A 23,258-nucleotide genomic window follows, 5' to 3' on the forward strand; every position below is an offset into this window, starting at 1 on the left:
GCGAATCGTGTAGTGGATATGCGCCCTTACGCCTAGATCCAAATCAACTCTGATCCAAATCAACAGGCAAACTTGCATGTTTTTCAGACTCAAAAACTCTCAAGATTTAAACTCTCATCCAGGTGTTTCAGGTATTGAAAATACAACTCGATCAATGTATTAGTGTGAGAGTTTTATTACTAAACTCTCACATCTTCTATACTCTCACACTACAGGTTGAGTCTCCCATATCCAAATATTCCGAAATACGGAATATTCCGAAATGACTGAGATAATGAAACCTTTGATTTTTGATGGTTCAATGTACACAAACTTTGTCTAAGGCACAAATCATTAAAGATATTGTATAAAATCATCTTCAGGCTTTGTGTATATGAAACCTAACTGAATTTTATGTATGTACACAAACTTTCTTTGAGCCACAAAATTATTGAAAATATTGTATAAAATGACCTGCAGGCTGTGTGTATAAGGTGTACATAACACATACATGCATTGTGTGTGTATATTGGGGTCCTATTCCCAAGATATCTCATTATGATATGCAAATATTCCAAAATATGGAATACTCCGTTATCCAAAATACCCCTCGTCCCAAACATTTTGGATATCGGAGACTCAACCTGTATTACATTTAGCCCTGAATATTGGATGGCGGTTTCTTATTGTATGGCAGCCACTAGAATGCTCTCTATTTTATCTGGCAGTCACTGAGACTGCTCTTTGTATTATGTAGCAGTCACATGAATTATCTCTGTATTTTATGGCATTCACTTGGATCCTGTTACTGGAGTGCTCTGTGTAGTATATGGAAGTTCTATGGCAGTCACGTGCATGCTGTCTGCATTGTATTGTATTCTAGTCACTTGCATGCTGTCTGTACTTGATGCTCTGTGTATATGGCTATCACTGGATGCCTTCTGTATTGACTAGAATGCTCTCTGTATTGTATGGAAATCATTAGGATACTCGGACACACTAAGTTTTGGGTACAAGTAAAAAGAAGCAATTTGGTTTAGTTTTATTTTCTTTTAATCCAATTTACTTTTGTGTTGGCTCTGCCCACTTTTGAATTAATCCTGCCTACATGACATCACGTTCATATTTTTTTCTAGGAACAATTTAAGATCCCAATCTGATGCCATGAAATACTTTTTGAAGTACAGAAAATAAAAAATTAAAAATAAACAACATTATGAAGTACGAATTTTATTACATTATATATAAATGAGTGATTGTTGCTTTCATTATTTTGCCAGGTAATTATATTGTGTCTTTTTGAGGACTCAAAATATACCTTAATTCTCCATCTAATACCATATAGTTTTATTATGCAGATAAACTGTTCATCATAAAGGTCTCTATTTGTTAACATTATTTTTTACTAAAATAAAGTGAAAAAGGGTGTTTTCACACCCTTTTCACATTATTTTAGTATCACATAAATTTACTAAAGGACAATTGGAGTAGAATTCGTAAAATTCTACTTCAAGACCTAATTATCACATATTTTTAGTAATCAGATCGCATTTCCCATAATTGTAATCGAAATGCGATCTGCCTGGGATTTACTAAAAATAAAATGTGAAAAAATCTTGGGGTAAACCCTGTGATAATAATGCCACCTGGAAGTGGTGTTATCCAGGGTCTCCCCCAGTTACCGGACTCCTGTTCTGCTCTAACAGGCAGAGCAGAGCCCGGAGCTAGCCCCAGTGATCAGCTGTGTGGTCTAAACAGACCACAAGCTGATCACTGCTAATAAAAAAAAAAAAAAAACTTACCTGAGTCCAGCGCCGGTGATCGGGGCTCCGGTGATGTCCTCCATGGCTCTGGTCAGCTGATCTCCCAACCTGCACTGTGACACGGTCACCTAACCAGGTCACAGTGCAGGATGGGGGACCAGCTGACTGGGGCTACGGAAGACATCACAGGAGCCCCGATTACTGGAGGTAAGTGAAACTAAGGGGGAGGGGGTTGCGATTGCGAGGGGTAGTGACGGTCGGTCGGCACATGTGCAGCAGCTTGTCACTGTATTTTTTCCGAAAAATACAGTGATAAGTGTGCGGAGGGGATTCGCAGGGACAGAGCTTTATCGCAAGCTCTGTTCCTGCAAGGGATTTTTAATAAATTCCTCTGATTATACCTGAATTCGCAATGCGAATTCAGTCAGTAATGTCACACTACAATCTGCATTTTAATGCGGATTGTAGTAAATAGGGCCCTCAATGCTTGCTGTTATCTGTTGTGCTTCGGGAAAGCCCAATTCACACATAGATTGTTTAAAAATATATGTTGTTATGGTGCTAGGCACATTCTGATATCCTTAGGACCGTGGAGCTGAAAGTGCATAATTGTCACAAATGTCTCACAATGAGTAACTGTTAATTTATGTGCGTATGTAGATAGCTATGGTGACATCAGCTGAAGCTAGGGCTAATTATAGTGTTCCTCTCAGACACATGACCTGACTAGTGAGGTCACGCTTGAAAGCTAAGGGCTAGAGGAAAATGATAAATTGTTTTGTGGTGCACTGGGAAAGCACAGGACACTCTAAGTTGTAAATTTACTAAGATGAGAGTTTTTAGAAATAGAGATGTGCCCATAGCAACCAATCAGATTTTAGCTATTATCTTCTAGAAGGTGCTAGTTCAGTGTTAAGTAGAATCTGATTGGTTGTTATGGGCAACATCTCCGTTTCTAAAAACTCTCATCTTAGTAAATTTACCCCTAAATGTCAGTTGTTGAGGTCAAATGAAGCTACATACAAGTTATTTTAAAGTTATTCACTACAACTACAGAATAGAACATGATCTCTGTTGAGCCAGGCCTAAAAGGAAATTTCTGATCAGAAAATATATTATAAGGTGCCAGGTGGCTGTAAGGTTTCCTTTACGGGGTGGAATTTACAAGCTCCTCCTATCACAACAGTATTGCTCATAAGGGGTTTTAAGAGCAATGTTGCCCTGTTGCTGGTTATACAGAAGAGCAGCTTCCACTGCCTCCTTCCCCTGGATCTGACACATTAAGGTGCACTCCACTGATATACAGAAAATAAAGGAGGCAGGAATGAGTAGCAACCTGTGATAATGTATCACCCATATCTTCCTGCAGAAAAATATGGTACCTATGTCATCTACTAAAGAATGTGTTCTGTCACTGTTGTTATGGACTAGGGAGACTAGTGGAAGCATACTTGCCTACTTTCTTGACCAATCCTCCAAGAACACCCAAGGGACAAGTGCAGAAGATTTGTATAATCACTTACTCGCCACCCATGGTTCGGACCTGTCATTGGGCATCTCATCCACATCTCCACTTGTGGCTGAGTGGGTGTAACTGGGTGGCAATGGGTGCTCGCAGGTGCTCCCCACGTCCATTGCCCTTTTAGAATGTAAGCTCTTGAAAGCAGGACTCTCTCTCTCCTCATGTCTTGTTACGTAATTATGCATTTTGTGGGTTGCAATTATGTATATACTGTATATAAATCTGTTTATCGTCTGTATCTGTCTAAATTTTTACTGCATACCCAGTAATTTTGTATGATGTTTGCCTACGTGATACTGAAATGTTAGGGCTTTTTAATCAAAAATTACTAAACATTCAATCTCTGGCTCAATCCTGTCGGTTCCAGCTACGAAACATCGCTCGCATTAGGCCTTTCCTATCCCAGAATGCTACCAAACTGATTATTAATTCACTTATCATTTCTCTGCTTGACTATTGCAACCTTCTCCTTACTGGCCTCCCACGTTGCCATCTTGCTCCCCTCCAGTCTGTTCTCAATGCTGCAGCTAGACTTATCTTCCTCCCCGCCATTCCACTTCCGCTGCTCCCCTCTGCCAAAACCTGCACTGGCTCCGATTCCCCTACAGAATCCTCTACCAACTCCTCACCTTCACATACAAGGCCCTCTCTAACTCCACAGCTCCCTACATCTCCAACCTCATCTCCTTACATACAACTCCCTCCCGCTCACTTCGGTCTGCCAGTGACTGTTACCTCTCCTCCACACTGGTTACTTCATCTCATGCTCGTGTGCAAGATTTTGCCAGTGCAGCCCCCCTTCACTGGAATGAGCTCCCTCGCTCGATCAGGCTCTCCCCGACCTGGCAGTTTGAAACATGCACTAAAAATCCACCTGTTCATCAAAGCATACTCTTACACCACATAACCGTGTCACCAGGTTGCTCTCTCTTCTGCCTCAGCCATCTCCACCTTGCCTACTTCCTGCACTCAGGTCCCCATCTACACACTCATGCCTTGTATCATCTGTCTGTCTCCCCTAGATTGTAAGCTCCCTACTGTCTCAAAGCCCTCTTCTCTAGCACTTCAATGACAGCCTTCACCTTCCCAGCTGTATTGTGTATGGAAAATTGTGTTGCTAATTGTTACTTGTGCTCTGTTTATATTTTGGTTACTGTATTGTAATGTAATGTTCTGTGCTCCCTGTACTGTATGTACGGCGCTGCGGACCACTTGTGGCATCCTATAAATAAAATTTAATATTAATGATGATGATACTGATGATGATAAGAGGATAAGTGTGCTGTGGGTTTGTACACAGAATTGCAAGCTATTTGTAGTTGTGCATATGCAGGGATCCGTCTTTCAGGATAGGGCCGATGGAGATGTGCACCGATAGTGATGATACCCAGGACCCTTTCCAGACAGACCAATTTTTTTCTGAGATGGAAACTAACCATCGCAGTTTCTATGTTCTGGGGGTTGGGTGCAGGATTGTTTGATTGACACCCGTATATACAGAAGATATATGCAACTTCAATTAAATCTTCCTTCATTTAAAACAGTGTACAATCCAAGCAAGGGTTTACAATACCAAACCTCTCATACCATATTTATACATTTAACTTGTGAGCTATGAGTAATAGAGTGATATGTGTACACCTTGCCTAAAATATACAATGCTCAGAATGCCATATAGGGGACTTGAGCACCCAACCTTATATACCACAGACACTTAATACATGGTGCTATTTGCTCCTTCATAGGAATCCTGGTAATTGTAATTCTATGAAGCCAGTTGTAATTGGGCTTCATTCAGAGATGTATGCAAACCCGACGGTTTGCATACAGCTCCAGTGGTGGGGCACCTGTACATGACCCGTTCTGTGCATGTGCAGGATGGGTCCTGCATTGTTGCACACAGTGCCCCCTGGTCCTCAGCTTGATTGACAGGCTACCGTTTGGGGTCAGGGTGGGGGCGGTGCCAGCTTCCGTTTACTGCGTCCATCTCTGAATTAGGCCCATTGCCAGTATAAAACTATTGCATCTAAGCAGATATATATATATATATATATATATATATATATATATATATATATACACACACAGTGCATGCGGAAAGTATTCACAGCGCTTCACTTTTTCCACATTTTATGTTACAGCCTTATTTCAAAATGGAATAAATTAATTTTTGTCCTCAAAATTCTACACACAATACCCCATAATGGCAACGTGTAAATAGTTTTTTTGAGATTTTTGCTAATTTAATAATAAATAAAAAAATCACATATAAATAAGTATTCACAGCCTTTGACATGAAGCTCAAAATTGAGCTCAGGTGCATCCTGTTTCCACTGATCATCCTTGAGATGTTCCTACAGCTTAATTGGAGTCTACCTGTGGTAAAGTCAGTTGTTTGGACATGATTTGGAAAGGCATACACCTGTCTATAAGTATATAAGGTCCCACACTTGACAGTGGATGTCATAGCACAAACCAAGCATGAAGTCCAAGGAATTGTCTGTAGACCTCAGAGACAGGATTGTCTCGAGGCACAAATCTGGGGAAGGGTACAGAAAAATATCTGCTGCTTTGAAGGTCCCAATGAACACAGTGGCCTCCATCATCTGTAAATGGAAGAAGTTCAGAACCACCAGGACTCTTCCTTGAGTTGGCCGGCCATCTAAACTGAGCGATCGTGGGAGAAGGGCCATAGTCCGGTAGGTGACCAAGAACCCGATGGTCACTCTGTCAGAGCTACAGCATTACTCTGTGGAGAGAGGAGAACCTTCCAGAAGGACAACCATCTCTGCAGCAATCCACCAATCAGGCCTGTATGGTAGAGTGGCCAGACGGAAGCCATTCCTTATTAAAATGCACATGGCAGCTCGCCTGGAGTTTGCCACAATGTACCTGAAGGACTCTCAGACCATGAGAAACAAAATTCTCTGGTCTGATGAGACAAAGATTGAACTCTTTGGCGTGAATGCCAGGCGTTCTGTTTGGAGGAAACCAGTCACCGCTCATCACCAGGCCAATTCCATCCCTACAGTGAAGAATGGTGGTGGCAGCATCATGCTGTGGGGATGTTTTTCAGTGGCAAGAACTGGGAGACTAGTCAGGATAGAGGGAAAGATGAATGCAGCAATGTACAGAGACATCTGGATGAAAACCTGCTCCAGAGCGCTCTTCGACCTCAGACTGGGGTGACGGTTCATCTTTCAGCAGGACAACGACCCTAAGCACACAGCCAGGATATCAAACTCTGTGAATGTCCTTGAGTGGCCCAGCCAGAGCCCAGACTTGAATCCGATTGAACATCTCTGGAGAGATCTGAAAATGGCTGTGCACCGACACTTCCCATCCAACCTGATGGAGCTTGAGAGGTGCTGCAAAGAGGAATTCACGAAACTGCCCTAAGATAGGTGTGCCAAGCTTGTGGTATCATATTCAAAAAGACTTGAGGCTGTAATTGCTGCCTAAAGGTGCATCAACAAAGTATTGAGCAGAGGTTGTGAATACTTATGTACATGTGATTTCTTAGTTTTGTTTTTTTTATTAAATTTGCAAAAATCTCAAAAAAACTTTTTACATGTTGTCATTATGGGGTATTTATTGTGTGTAGAATTTTGAGGACAAAAATTAATTTATTCCATTTTGGAAAAAGGCTGTAACATAACAAAATATGGAAAAAGAGAAGCACTGTGAATACTTTCCGGATGCACTATAGTGTGTGGCTGCACATAGAGAAACATTGCAAGTCCACATTCAATTTACTTTATTAGGAATTCTAGTTTAGTATAAGAAAAAAATTACTTTGAAAACCTACATGTAGCGTAATGTGACTAATCTCTTAAAGTATATCACATTATATCACTAAAAATCATCAATGCCAATATCTATATTTGGGATGGGTATGAGATGGCGGCGTTCGGCATCCCGACAGGGTTAGCATACCGACACCTGTCGGTATTCTAGCCCTCCCCCTCTCCCTCCCTGGTGCCTAAACCTAACCTCCCCCCTAGTGCCTATACCTAACCTCCCCCTCTCTGCACCCTAAACCTAACCCTCCTCCTAGTGCCTAACCTTAACCCACCCCCTAACCCCGCTACTTACAATTGGGATTCTGGCAGTCGGGATGCCGGCGCCGGGACTCTCACAGGTATCGGGATTCCGGCATTCTGTGCCAGGATATTGAATGTATCCCCTATATTTAATAATGTGATTAATGGGATTGTCTTAATATGATAAAGTAAGTGTTACAAGTCTCGGGCACGAGTGCTCCTTCTCTATCAGGAACTGTTGTTCCTGTTCTGTCAGTTGCTATGCGATCTGGACGCCGCAGGATGTCACGTGTTATCCATTGCACTGCGTGATTGGCCTCCTCTCCTATTTGTGTACGCTGGCCTTTTGCCGCCTCACCGACTATAGCGTTCCTTTTGGTTCTCTCATCTCTGCTGCATGGTCAGCATTCTGTGCCTTCTCGCTATACTGTATCCTGGTTCTCCAGCTGTATTGCCTAGCCACCGGTTATCGGCTTCTCAGCCGCACCAGCAGCTTCCGTGCTGCCACCGGCTCCCAAGCCACTTCATCGGCTTCTCAGCCGCACCAGCAGCTTCCGTGCTGCCACCGGCTCCCAAGCCCCTCCATCGGCTTCCCAGCCAAACCAGCAGCTTCCGTGCTACCACCGGCTCCTAAGCCACTCCATCGGCTTCCCAGCCACACCAGCAATTTCCGTGCTACCACCGGCTCCTAAGCCACTCCATTGGCTTCCCAGCCTCACCAGCAGCTTCCGAGCTGCTACCGGCTCTCAAAGCTTGTGTACCGGCTCTAAGCCGCACCATCGGCTTTCAAAGCCACATCGTCAGTTCATCAACTTGTGTACCAGCTCTCAAGCTGCATCTTTGGCTCCTAAGCTGCACCATGGGCTCTCAAAGCCGCTACAACAGTTCATCAACTTCTGCTACCGGCTCTAAGCTGCACCATCAGCTCTCAAAGCAGCATCTTCAGTTCACCAACTTATGTACCGGCTCTCAAACCACACCATCGGCTCTTAAGCCGCACCATCGGCTCTCAAAGCCGCATAGCCAGTTCACCAACTTGTGTACCGGCTCTGAGTACAATCATCAGCTCTCAGAGCCGCATCGCGAGTTCATCAACTTGTATACCAGCTCCCAAGCCACACCATCAGCTCCTAAGCCACACCGTCAGCTCTCAAGCCACACCATTGGCTCCTTTGCCATGCCATCGACTTTTTGCTTCCTGTTCCCCACATCACCACTGGATCCCCTTGGTTATTCGTGCAAACCGCTACTACATCTAAGTACTGGTGAATGTGCCTAGTTTTAAGGGAACAATGGGTGGCTGTTAGTGGCGGAAGACCTCGCTAGCCTGGGTTCTAGGGGGTTTGCACTGAGCAGCCCTTGGGACTCATAACAATAAGAAAGTAATTTAGTTTATATGCACTGGTTATTCTTGCTGGGCTACAGTATTATAAATAACAGATCATAAATATCCTCTTTAAATAAATAATGTGACTCTTTTTAGAATGAAAATATATTTAAAATATGAAGACTGTGCAGCAAGAGATATATTTCTTTTGCTATATAACACGTTTAATTTATCATACTTAATGCTATGCCCTTTATTGAGTGTATTCAATCAGTGTCTGCATGTTATACACATTTTATGGCGATCACAACCTTGCAACAGACTGATAAAATACACACAGGAGAGCTGCTCTGATTTGTCTTCTTGATAATGTTAATGACTAGGTATGCAGTAACAGAATAAATAACCAGCATGACGAAGTGGAAACAAAGCAAAGTTCTTGCTGGATGAGTCTGTAAGATGTAAACAATATACTCATGGGGAGGTTATTCGAGTGGTATGTTCCTTGCATAACCTGTACAGCAATCACAGCTTCCTCGTCTAGCTTACAGTATGTCATATTCAAGCTTGGAACAAGACAAGGTAAAGCAAAATTTGACAATAATACTGTACACATCATGGATGTACATTAGTAAGTGGAATAATATACCTGAAATAACTTAAGTGTTACCATACTTGCTTACTCTACCAGAATATTCAGGGAGCAATATATCCTCCTGATTCAAAAAGAACGCATAATTATAGCCCCAGCTCCTGCTAGGTGATGCCGCAACACGTACATTAGTTGATATGTAGACAATATGTTGTCCGATCCAGCGGATCTGGCCGACACATTGTCAACATCAGCCAGTGTGTACGCACTACTAACGGCCAAGTGTGCTCCCTTTTTGTTTGTCAGACGCGTCGTCAGGTCGGCTCTACATGCAGCTCAACCTGACGATCTGACTGAGGACCCCATGCAGCGGGATGCGGCTGGTCCCAGCATTTTGGGTGGTCGGGCACCTGAGCGTGTAATGTGTACCGGCCACCCGATATGTTGGCCCATTGTAGGTGTGGTACACACATCGTTAAGTGTGTACCCAGCTTAAGTATGGCTTATTCTTGCACAATGGTATTAATTTATGTCTTAGGAACACAATGAGCCTTCAGATCATTGATCTTTATGGAGAGACATGGGTGCAGTGAAAAAGTGAATGTCACAATGTAAGCAGGAGAACCAATCACAAGACGCAAATGCTTGTTTACAGCTTACGATTGGTCACTCAGCTCACACATCGCTCACCTCCTCACCAGTTTGCCTCCAAGGCTGTGAGAGAAGCACAGAAACTCTAGGGAAAATAGCTACCCAGAACAGCACACAGGGCTAATCGAAGTGGACACATTAAATGTTTCCTAGGCAGTAACACAGCTTAAAATATATAAATACTTTGTTATCATTTAAAAAAAAATGCGTACCTAAAGTCCAAGATATTGTACTATAGGGAAATGACATAGAAAATAATTTTACTGATTTTTTTGTTTGCTTTTGAACAATGATATTTTCAGTTCAGGGAGTTAAAATTGTGTATTTGTTTTAAGGAAACTGACCTCTTTACTGTAAAGAAGCCACAAAACAATTCACAAATGCTCCTATTGCAGACAGATTTCAACTGGTTCTGTATCTTCCAAAAGAAGTAATTATGGAATAAAGAGGTGAAGAAGTTCTTACCTGTTATAACACTGCGTTCCCTTCCATGATTCAGGCTGTAAAATATCAAAGGAACGTATTGTAATCACCAGTAGCATAACGTCTATTAAAATCCCAGTCTAAGTGGTGAATCATGCTGTGTGTGTCAGGAAGAGCTTAAAGTTCTAGTGGCTGCCAAAATTAAACATGGCATCCCTTGTGTACTTAGCCTACCTACACAATCTGTGTTTATATTGGTGCAATTTAGGCTGTATTGTCACGTTTTCAAATTCTATAATCTTATAATTACTCAATTACTTTGTGGTCGCATATGCAACTTGTGCTTATTATAGTTCACGCTGTATTCACAGGTGCTGCTGTTTTCTATATAATTTATACTGTTTATTAGAAAACATAGTTAAAAAGACGATATAAACATACTTAATAAATGTCATTATTTTGTTACATTTGCAAATATTTCAGAATAGACTTCGGATTTATATATGGAGTATCACTTGAAAGGCCTAAAGCGGGCCATACACGGTGCGATAAAGCAGCCGATCCGACGGATTGGTACGATTTGGCTGCTATATCGCACCGTGTGTGAGCCTGATTTCTTACCGAGCGCGCACCCATGGGGTCATACATCGCACCCCCTGATCTTACTAAAGGTTCAGTCAATCAGGGGATGCAATGTGCGATCCCATGCAGCGCTATGCGTGTAGGGGAGGGGGAGCCGGCATATCGGGCGGTCGGCCACCCGATCGCACCATGTGTGGGGACAGCCCGATATGTCGGACGTCGGATCCCCTGTCGAGTCTCACTGTGCCTATCGCGCCGTGTATGGCCCGCTTAAAACATGTATGTCTTGATTTCACATATACCACTAATTTATATAATTACTTAACATATCTCATAGTTGTTGACTTCTCAAACCTTCACTCCAGGATGGTAGCTCTGTGATGGTAGGGGGAAGTGAGAGGGAGTTAATGTTGTGACTGGTGACCTAAAGCCCCACCTTGCACAGTGTAGTCATGTAGATATCATAACTGAATGATGGGCATTGCCTGGTTTTGCAAATTGTGTCATCATCCAATCCAACTACTGTTTCTCCATCAGGTCTGGTATATGAGAGATTGCAGGACTCTCTCTTGAGTGCAGGAGATCATCTACTATACTGGAAGTGTAATGGACATTCTGGGAGAGCAGACAAATAAAGATCTATCTAACATTTTACAAGAATGGACAGGTCTATCCATCATCTAAATTATTATTCTTTACAGTTTACGAAGTAAACAGCTTTTGCATGTGCCCCACTTTTTGCACAATAAGTGACCTGCACTGACTATATTATTTCACAGCCCACATATTTGCCTAAACTCTATGAAGAAAGAGATCGAGATATTCTGCACAGAGATAATTTATCTGAAATGTATGTTGTTGCTTAAGCCTATTGCTGACATTAATGTCAATCACCTTCATTACCATATGTCGCCCTGTAAAGTTGGTTGCTATGCAACTTGCAGTGAGGGAAGTAAATCTTGGGGGTGAGTAATATAAGGTGACGTCCCCACCCGAGGGAGGCCAAGGATTGGCCGGTACGCGCTGGGACGCACAAGCACCGTCATCACACTCCCCATGGTGAGAAGGCGATTGCGGATACCTCCTTACTTCTTTACCTTAATGTCAACTCCCCCTATCATTATTATTATAAGCACTAGTGAAAGTTTTTTTTTATCTATTTTTGCCTATACTTATTTGTAAATAAACAATTTTGCAGCAACATTACATCAACCGCTAACATATTACCCCCACACTTCCATATAACATTTGGCTCCGCATCTCTAAAACATTTTCCCCATCTTCTGCAATATATTTAAGACCTGATTCAGAGTTGGATGCAATTTGTGTATAAGTGTGAGTGTAAAATGTGCCCAGGGAAAATGATAGCATTGTGATAACTATGCAGAGTTGGCCGCAAACATGAGATGTAACCAAGTTTGCATAGGCAACAAACGCACCTTCCTGCAAATAACTGGAGCAGATACGACAGGAGGCGTGGCTTCAATGTGAGTACAAAGCATGGACAAAAACACAGTACACAACTCATTACAGTACAAAAACACAGTACACAACTCATTACAGTACAAAAACTCAGTACACAACTCATTACAGTACAAAAACACAGTACACAACTCATTACAGTACAAAAACTCAGTACACAACTCATTACAGTACAAAAACACAGTACACAACTCATTACAGTACAAAAACACAGTACACAACTACCGTAATTACAATAAGTGGATGGAAAGTGTAGATAATAAATACTTATGTGGCATAAAGCGTGTTGAATGCAAAATGAACAAGAAGCAAATGTAAAATGTTTCCTTTTTCATTTTTAAAGTCCACACTAATAAATATATCAGTAGCCTTCCCCAACCCAAACCGAGTAGGAAACATGCTTTATTGTTTAAAAACAAGTGTTCACTACACTGTAATCCTATTAGATCACAGCCATAGCAGTTATACTATATTTTCATAATTTGTTGTCTTGGGCATTTGGCGAATCAGACAAGGCCACTGGCCGTCATCATCATCATCATCAGCCCGCAACTTGTACTAGGGGTCAAGTACATGCAAGTTTTCCCACTCCAAACAGGCGTATTTGCACCTGTGAGGGGCCACCTTGAGACACATTTCACGTAAACACGCTCTTACTTTACTTTGGTTGCATCTATACGTCCCCCCTCCATCCCCCATCTATCATCACTGCCTTGGAGCAAGGAGCCATAAGTAGAGACTGTTGCCAGGACAACAGAAGTGCCCAGCTAATAGATGCGCATTAAAAGAAAGAGCAAGTTGCCAGGAAAAAAAGGCACAACTTGCCTTTCCATCCAACACTGAATGAGGTACTTCACTTCTAATACATGCCTCCCCCACCCCATAGCACTCTTCTTCCCCTGCACAGTTGCAGTCCGGCAGTGAATGAGAGTGCAACTGATATATGTTGATGTCCTGTTATGCTGTCCATCCACCAGACGATTTTGACAGGCGACTGCACGATAACGTCGTTATCGTGCAATCGCATTCAAATTGCCCGCAAATTGGGCACTTTAAAGTCGGAAAAGGCCAGCGATGCGCGTGCCCGCTGGTCGTTTCCGACATCAATCATCGCGCAAACGTGCTTGTCAGGTTTAGCATGTTGCCAGATGATTGATGAGTCTGCACTGAACGACTGCTCGTTCAGTGTAGGCTTATCACAGACATAGAAACGACGGCACGTATACAATGTCGTAATTGTGCTGTCGTTTCTATGGTCTGCTAGTGGATGGGCAGCATTAGGCCAGGTTTAGGGACACCCAGTGCATTATGGGACGGGATAAATATAGGAGTATCCAAAACTACTGCAATATTTTTGTACTGGCATCCCCTGTATCTGTCCTGCTTCTGTGGGCCACAATAAATGGCCTTGCAGGCTTCATGTTGCTAATAAGTGAGTGAGGACTCACTGTTATACAGGTAACTGTCCCCATTTTGCTGCCTATGATCCAGTTCATGCATTTTGATGTCCAGATCACAACTTTATTCTGTTATATTATTAAATACCGTATATTGGGGTCTGATTCAGAATTGAACGCTATTCCGATGTTCGCGCAGTTAAGCGATTATCAGTGATCTGCACATGCGTCGCAGCCGCATTGCGCACAATGCGAATAGTGAGGAGGCACTCGCAATTGATTGACAGGAAGAGACCATTTTGTGGGTGGTTACAGGAGTTCCGGCCAAAACGCAGGCATTTCGGGGACATTTCGCAAGCGTCTGCAGAGAACAAAGCTCCAGCATCTCAGTTACCGCAACAGTCCTTAGTGACCATACACTCACTCAAGGAGTCGATGTTTTGAGGATCTGAGCCCAATGTTGCGTTTCTGTACGCTGTTGCGGCAGCTGCGAGGGCTCCGGTGGGCGTCTCAATACAAATTCTGCTGGTTGATACATTAGCATATATTAGCAATTACTAAGCAATTACTAAGCAGCAAAATTCGCAAATGCGTTTGCATTAGCGTACATCTCTGAATCAGGCCCACTGACTGTTAATGAAACCTGTATGTATACATATAGCCAATCATAAAGCAGAGTATTCTATCGCTATATATATAAAAAATAATACTCAAAATAATGGATTATAGCTGCATGTGTTGTACATCATATAGTACAGTGATTATTTCAAATTATTTTAAAATATAGGAGTAGATCAACAGAGAAATACATGGCATAAGGATACTTTACCTTATTATAAGGCTTTCACCATATTATATGAAAGCCGCGAGTCCAATACCATACAAGTGTCTAACACTGCACATTTCCCACTTATTACAAATGTGTAAACGTGTGAAAAATTGTAAATGCGTGCAGCTGTCTGTCACTGGAACACATTGGGATTCACAACACCTTTGCTCTTCGTTTTTTTGCACACTAGGCTGTTTTTGTGTTTTTGTTCTCTTGCTTCTCTATTTTCCCAGCCTTTGTGGATGTCTTGCACAACAGTGCTCCTTCCCCCCCTCCATGTACAGCTCCACGTGGCTAGTCATGTGACCGTGTTTACAGGCGCTGCTGCAGTCTGTCAGGCACAGGGTTATAATGTCACTGCCTCAGCAGTCACGGTGTCAAGCCAATCACTTAACTCATTTGGCTGCTGGCAATGCTGACGTCTGTGAAATCTTAGGCCCTGATGCAGGCCTAGCAAGATGGGGCCCGCCCAGCTGCAGCAAAAACAAAAGGGGTCCTGTCCCAGACAGGAAAACAAAGAGACAACAGATGCTGCCATATTTCTATCTCTGTAATCCTCTCAAAATGGCTGCCCAGCTGCTCTCCTATGTCATGCATGCTGAAAAGCCTCATAGAAAAAAAGAATGAAAATATGGCACACAAATAACTTATTTGAATTGTTAATATTAGCACAGATTATCTGTTATTTCTCCCTGTACTAAAGAATGCTCTGTAGCAAATATGTCAATTTATTTGCCTTCTTTTGTAGCTTTTGACCCATATTTACAAAGTGTGATTGAGGTGCACCACAAAACGCTTTGGTTTGTGCAGCGTTGTATCTGAATGGCTAATCTCTCTCGTCAAGTGCCTCAGCAAGGTAGATGTGCAACTAAGCATAGAAAGAGGCAGAACAATCTCTAGAGTAGCAAAAGTGGAAATTTCACATTAACGTTCAACTTCCTGCCATTTTAGTACCACAACTTTCATTAAATAAAACTATAAGGGAGCATCAAGGTAGTCTTAATTACCTGTGGTACCTTAGTGTGTTTGAAACTTTGTTCTAAATATGCTAGCAAGGCACCCTGGAATGTGTCCCTTTTCAAGGAATCCACTTTATACAAAGATTTTATATATTATCTATCTATCTATAGATTGTTATTTTAAAAGAATCATAGTCTACAGAGTTAATTCAATCAGGTGTGAGTTGGGTCGAGCTCGCACCAAGAACTACATTTGCAATTCAATTCCAAACTCTCACTGTTTTTATAATGGAAATTAGCTATATTTGTGCGCACCCCTCTGAGCAGGAGAAAAGGTAGAAATGTTGGGTCAGTTCAAAACCTCCAGTACACCCATCCCAATGAATAATCATGCACATGGAAGGGATTAAATAGCATAATTTGGCCAATAAAGACATGCCAGTTGTCAGGGGAGCTTCTCTAAAAAGCTTAATAATGGGATAAATGATGTAGGACAGGTATGTGGAGGTGTAAATGATGTGGGACAGGTATGTGGAGGTGTAAATGATGTAGGACAGGTATGTGGAGGTGTAAATGATGTAGGACAGGTATGTGGAGGTGTAAATGATGTGGGACAGGTATGTGGAGGTGTAAATGATGTGGGACAGGTATTTGGAGGTGTAAATGATGTAGGACAGGTATGTGGAGGTGTAAATGATGTGGGACAGGTATGTGGAGGTGTAATAGATGTGGGACAGGTATTTGGAGGTGTAATTGATGTGGGACAGGTATGTGGAGGTGTAAATGACATGGGACAAGTTTGTGGAGGTGTAAATGATGCGGGACAGGTATGTGGAGGTGTAATTGATGTGGGACAGGTATTTGGAGGTGTAAATGACGTGGGACAAGTATGTGGAGGTGTATATGATGTAGGACAGGTATTTGGAGGTGTAAATGATGTGGGACAGGTATTTGGAGGTGTAAATGATGTAGGACAGGTATGTGGAGGTGTAATTGATGTGGGACAAGTATTTTGAGGTGTAAATGATGCGGGACAGGTATTTGGAGGTGTTGTATTGATGGGAGAGGGGGTTTTGAACTTGCAGATGAGAAGTAAAAGTGTTTATTCCAAATTACTATATATTTTTGTGTACCCCAAAATGCTAAAAATACTTTAATATGATGAAAAACACTTTCTTGCTATCAAATTTCAAACATTAATATAAAGTGCAAAAATCAGCCATTTTAAAAACCTCCAGTACTTTCCTTATGGCCATTATCAGCCTTCTATATGGTCCTGCTATCTCAGTTGTCACTTTTTTGAGTTTAGGATGATCTCCCCACTATTTCTTCTCCTTATTCCAGGTCACTTTTGTAGAAAAGTTGCGCAACCTAGTCACAACTACCACGACTTGGCATTTCCAAATGAATCTCGCGTCTCTCTGGTGCGCGCATTCACGCAATGTGTGCGACTTTAATTAAATAAACTTGCTTTCGTAAACTCACTCCTAAATGGATTGACTTCTATATGCTGATTTCAGTAGCTCCTTATAAGCAACAACAAATGAGTTTGTCACTACTACTACTCAAAGTGATGGATATAAACAGCCATGCTGATATAAGTTTCCAAGCTGTTATTTACGGATACATTACACTTGACATGTTAACAGCTGCCACGTGATGTAGAACTAATGTGCATTCCAGCATTGCAAATAAACATGAATATTACTCAGCTAATGCTTGGAGAATTAAGATGCACAATTTAATTGTCAGGTAACAGTTGTAACGTTGTGGCTGTGAGTAGAATAAGGATAATATGTAAATATCTTTACATACATTTCTTACTTGAAAATGCTATAAATACAGGTTGTAGGGGGGTTGAGCCAATACAGTTCATAAATGTTTCTTTAGGTCATGTTAGTCTATGGGACAAAATATTTTGGATGTGTCACAATGGTCACCTGTCAGCAAGCCTATTGTGTGTGACCAAATTACTACTTTTCATGTTATTTTGTAAAAGTTTACAAAAATCGTATTCCTCATATATTGATCAAAATCTATGCAATTAATGTAAATTATATGTATTATTAATGAAAATCTGAGTAATGGGTCAGAAACCTGTTTTATGGGCCTAATTTGGACCCAGGCCTGTAAAAGAATACAAATCTCCTGATTTAGATGAAGATGGGATTCCAGGCTGTAATGACAAGCGACCAATAACCACAGAACTTCCTCCCCAGTAATAATATAACCAGAAGGTGATGCTCAATGTATTATTTGCTGGCAAAACATTTTATCACTAAAAACAATAAATAACAACAGATGCCAGTGAGGAAGCAAAGTCCATTTCCCAGGTTCTCCCTTCCTTTCCTTCATGACATATCTATGTATATGACATGTATGTCCTTAGTGACCACCGTTGACAATTATGCACTGCAGTATCAGATGGGCGCTTTAAACAATTGTGCGTTTTCAAAAGTGATAGCGTACATAGCGTCCAAAAGACACTGTGCTACTCGAACGCTGAAACAGGGAAGGAGGGGGTGATGACGCTATGCAAATTTTGCATGCCCATATTACAGGGAATGAGCATTTCCCATTGACTGCTGTGTGTAGCTGGAAAAACGCTAGCATTCAAATTTGCCCATATGACACTACCCTTATTCTTACTATGTGTCGTACGTGGGCATTAAGCGCCTACCAGGGAAGGCAGTGGCAGGGGCCCGAGCTTAATGGGTGTGGCCAGCCACCACAGAGGATTGGCCAACCATTATAGGAGACATAGCCTGCAGACAACATGGATACTACAGTGCACGGTCTGTTCATCCATGTTCCTGCTGTACCAAGTAACTGACCCTGCAATTAAGGAACAATGTATAATTTGTCAGAAATCTGACATACTGTAGGAAGGGGAGGTGGGGCCCACCGGGGATTTCCCCTGGACCCCTGTGGGCCAGTCCGACCCTGTTTTTACTATCATTTCTGGCATAACTAATAATTATAAAATGCATTATTACATTGTTACATATATTTATTAAAAAAAAAAGTTATGATTTTTGCTTAGATACAGTTAGTAAAATGTTTCCAGGCACAGCACCTTCTTTATCACTATGGGGCCAATTCAGCTTTGAATTACTTGCTTCTGTGCATATTTCTGGCAATTATGGTACATATATTACTGCTTATATATTCTCTCACCACTGTGAGGCGCAAGCAAAGACTCTTAGTGCCATAAACATCCCACGGAGACGCATAGTGCGTGGCTATAATGGGGATCCTGTGATTCACCCAATCAACCCCTAAAACTGGTCTTATATTTGGGCATGGGTTATTAAAATATGTGTAATTAGTTTGCAATTGTGTTTGTCTATATTGAATAGTTATAGCTGTACAATGTTTGTTTTTTATGATTTAAAATCTAGATTACACACCATCTCTTTGTTATGATATTCATATACAAATAAGTCCCTAGAGAAATTAAAATAGCTACTTATCTTCCAAATTGACTACTACAGAAAGTGAATCGTCATAGGAAATGTATTTCTAGACAAAATAACAAAATTAATAGTAGACACTTCCTTCGCTCATCCAGCACTTTCCTCCATCCACATTTGACATTTACGTCTGAGAACTGACTTCCTGTGTTGAATAAGACTGTGATATTTTCTTTAGAGGTTATTCATCTATGCAAAACTCCTCATGGCTACTGGCGAGTGCATTAACAGCTTTCAAAAATGACGGGTCGTGAAGGCCATGCAACTGAATTTGGAGTTAGAGGATGGCTCAATGGTGAATTCAAGTTTTCAAACAAAATTGGGCCTCTTTTGTGTAAATTAATCAATATTAATGAGAAAACTACATATACCAGGTTATGTCTTCTGTACATGTGCAAAACAAAAGATAGGCATGTTAATGTCATCATTTTAATTAAACCCGTTACAATTTAGACATCAATGACATGTATGGGACAGGAAATGTACATACTCTGTGTTCAGCCTTTAGAATAGGACTCTTCAGTATAACATCATTATTCTGCTACCCTCACCCACCTGATAATTAAAGTCAACATTGAATGATTTTTGAGCTGGTATTAAAAAGGATGATTTCTGGTTTCCTAATTGCCCATATAAACATATATTTATCAATAATCACATTACCTGCCATCTGTGTCTTAAGGAGAAATGAGAGGTCAATTATAACTCTGGGTGCAATGGTCAATACAACTACATACATATTAGTAATACTTATCATCAGACTACAGCAAATCCATAGTAAATAAGGGTTATCTGTTCCAGCGTTCATTTCTATACCAGATAGAGACTGTCTATTATTTATTTATTTATTTTTTATTGTTATTTTTGAATTAAGGTCCAACATGCCCCAAGTCTTGTACAGACAGGACCATGCCCAGCAATGTGGGTAGTGTCCTCATAGGCACATCAATAATGATATCACAGTGCAATAATACAATAATACACATGGCACTTCTTTGTGTACTGCTGGAAAGAGCTAAAAAAATAAATAAATCTGAATTTCAAGTTGTCACAATTGTGAAATGTTTTCCAGTGTAAGAGTAGTGTGTAATGCTGCATTGTCAGATGTACATAGTGTAGGTGTATTTATGGTGTGTGCCCATAGCACGTACACCGTGACTCCTGCCCGGTGTGTGACATGTTACATACGTGCACGAGCCATGTCAGCTGGCTGCGGCTGTGCCAGTGTTTACCCTGGCTCGGTATGTATTCGGGTCAGATGAGGCAGCAGCCCAGTGCGCTGTGTCAGTGTGCGGATGTCAGCGAGTCCCTCCTCCCCCGGGCTGCGGTGTCTCCCCCCCGCCCTCCGGTCCCCTTTCCCCCGCCCTCCGGTCACCTCTCGCTGTACCTCTCTCCGAGTTCCGCCGCTCTCCGTCTCTTTGTCAGCAGCAGGAGCAGCAGCCTCTGGCCGCAGTGCCGCCCCGGAGCCACAGCGCTGACGTCACCGCTTCTGCGGATGCTGAGCTGCTGCCTCCTCTGTCCGTGCAACACACAGCTCAGCCCACAGCACTACGGGGCTCATTCATCAGTCACCACAACTCACAGCACTACGGGGCTCATTCATGTAATCAGTCACCATAGCTCACAGCACTACGGGGCTCATTCATGTAATCAGTCACCACAGTTCACAGCTCTACAGGGCTGCCTCATTGGGCTACAGGGCTCGGAGTTGTACACTATTAGCATCACTGCTGCATCTTTGCACTAATATATGAAGACAAATGACGGCCCCCTGATGGTATCGCAGATCCAAGCGCTGCTCTCAAACGCGCAGCATCAGATCACCATAACGACCATTGGACGCAGCGTTCGCCACCTGAGTGAGCCTCAGAATGACTGTTGAAGATCTGTAGTCGAGGCCTGGAAATCTGCGTTGTAAAAGACAGACACTGGCCTTTGCCAGGGTTGTCTTAACAGCAGTGTGGGCCCTGGGCAAAGCAATGCACTGGGGCCCTGATTCAGAGCCACTCGCCAAAAGCGAGAGCTCGCTCTGAATCAGGGAGGCCACTTTTGGTTTTTTTTTAAACCGGCCTCCTGGCCGCCCGCTAAGATGTGGGTGACCACCCACAGCTTTTGCAAGCGGCCAGGTCGGGCTTGCGACGAGACCCTTGTGGTAGGGTCTCGTCTGCCACAAGTCCCAGTGTGCTTCCGGCTCTAATAAAGCCGGAAGCTCACCCTGAAACGGCAGGCGTTCCTTCGGAAACGCCTCCGTTTGGCCAGCCACCCCCCCCCCCCCCGCCTACAAAATGGGGCGAGCAGTCGATCAACATCGACAGCCACCCTGTTTTACTGCGAGCCCCGGAGCTAGTGATTTCTCGCTCGCTCTGGGGCTTGCGTGTGCGCACAGCCCGTCCATCGACCCACTTGCGAGCAGGTCTGATTCAGGCCCTGGGGCTCCTACCCACCCATTCACGGGAAAATTTGTTTAATGATCAATAAAATGAAACCCTCCTGCATGCCCATCAGACCTCCCACACATGCAGAGAAACTCTGACTGGTTTGAAGCCGGCAGATGAAGGGAAACTGGGACTGAGGTGAGTACTCGTCACGGGGGGAGGTTAGATCAGAATACAGTGCACCGGCGACTGGCTTATAAAAATATCACAAATTTACCAACTGGCCGCGGCTGCAGGGGGGTGGGTTGGTGGGCCCCTACGAGCTTCGGGCCAACTGCCCAACAAGCCCAATGGAAGAGATGTCCCTGGCCTTTGCACTCCCAGAAAACGGGCAACGTGCCCCCGTTTTTAGAAACGCTAGCCGTCACTGCCCATTCCCTGCCTCCAAACCACTGCAGCATGTCAATCATCAGGCACCACAACTCATAACACTACAGGTTTCATTCATCAGTCACCACTGCTCACAGCACTACGCTGCCCATTCATCAGTCACCACAGCTCACAGCACATGGTGCCCATTCATCAGTCACCACAGCTCACAGCACTACAGTTCCCATTCATCAGTCACCACAGCTCACAGCACTACGGTGCCCATTCATCAGTCACCACAGCTCACAGGGGCGCCGAGAGGGTGGGGCAGGAGCAGGGACATGCAGTCAGGGTAGGCAGAGCCTCCCCTGTCATACTCCTGAGATTTGATATAAAAATGATTAAAATAATACAAAGATATATATAACTTATAAATATCTTCTTTGTTTATTGTAATACTTTTTTAGTTAACACGCACCAGCTTTGTGGAGCTTCCTGGAGCTACAGGGAGGCAAGAGAGAGGCAACAACAGCTTAGCCTCGCTTCTGTATAGTCAGACACTACTTGCAGAGCTGGGGGCAGGGTCACACCATGGCAGTAAGCTGCACAGAAAGAGATTTAATAGAAGCATGCCTCTGAGTATGGAGGGCGTGCCTTGGGCACTGATGAACGCCATGTGACCAGGAAGTGCATTGTAATGTTTAGTGATTGGAGCTGAGTCAGCAGCAGCAAGAGAAGACACAGTGATGCAGGTAGGAAAATCAATGGACATTAAAGCTTAGTGTAGTAAGGGGAAAGTTACAATAGGGGGTGAGACAGGCTCCCAGCACAGATTCATCTCCATGTATGCCTCCCCAGCCATTGACCTTACCGCACGTCACTGAGTAGGAGTGAGTACTGATTACCTGGGCCCGGGCTTGCTGGAGTGGCCCGGGTCCACTGCACCCCATACTTGCCTACTTTTGAATACTAGTTTCAGGGAAACTACAACCGGTAATACATAGCACCACACGAGCAGTGTGTCATGCTCCACCCAAAGAGCATGTCTAGATCCATCTATGGGCGTATGATCTATCACCATTCAGGGTTGTGTCCTGCAGCGGAAGGTGAAAGCTAAAGTACTAAGTAAGCGCAAGCATGCTGCCTGTGAGGGTTTTTGTATGGGTGGCACGTGCAGCCACAAAAAATCGCTAATTTACGTGATCATTGACAATGTGTCTGAGTCAGAATCAGCCCCAGCATGTGACAAGATTAACTCAACCAAAATGAGTCCTGGGCACACAGAGGACAGTGCCAGCTTATACACACAGGGGACAATTCCAGACTATACACAAGGGACAGGGCCAGCCTATAGAGCTGCTGCAGGTAGAACCACAGACACTCACCCTGAGACCGGGTACTCCTCCGAGTTCCCAGCTGCCTCCTCGCTATCACTCTCTGTACCAGAGCTTCTCTCTGTAACCTCTGAGTCAAAGCCACCCACAGCCGGGCT

General features: G+C 43.1%; 1 protein-coding gene across 3 annotated transcripts in view; it reads right to left on the bottom strand.

Moving 5' to 3' along the window:
- MOSPD1 (motile sperm domain containing 1) overlaps positions 1-20,525 on the bottom strand; it is a 47,526-nt gene extending 27,001 nt beyond the window's left edge. Inside the window, exons 1-2 of one of the 3 annotated variants that reach the window (XM_088465756.1) lie at positions 20,410-20,525; positions 10,343-10,377 (exon numbers count right to left, since the gene is read on the bottom strand). The gene's annotated coding sequence lies outside the window, so the exon portion shown is untranslated. Of the gene's footprint in view, positions 1-10,342; positions 10,378-20,397 lie in introns of all 3 variants that reach the window. The other 2 variants (XM_088465755.1, XM_088465754.1) reach the window with 2 other exon arrangements.
- Between the last annotated feature and the right edge of the window lie 2,733 nt (positions 20,526-23,258).

Source organism: Taudactylus pleione, unplaced genomic scaffold (genome assembly GCF_031769625.1).
Source record: "Taudactylus pleione unplaced genomic scaffold, aTauple2 ptg000064l, whole genome shotgun sequence".
NCBI classification, from domain to species: domain Eukaryota; kingdom Metazoa; phylum Chordata; class Amphibia; order Anura; family Myobatrachidae; genus Taudactylus; species Taudactylus pleione.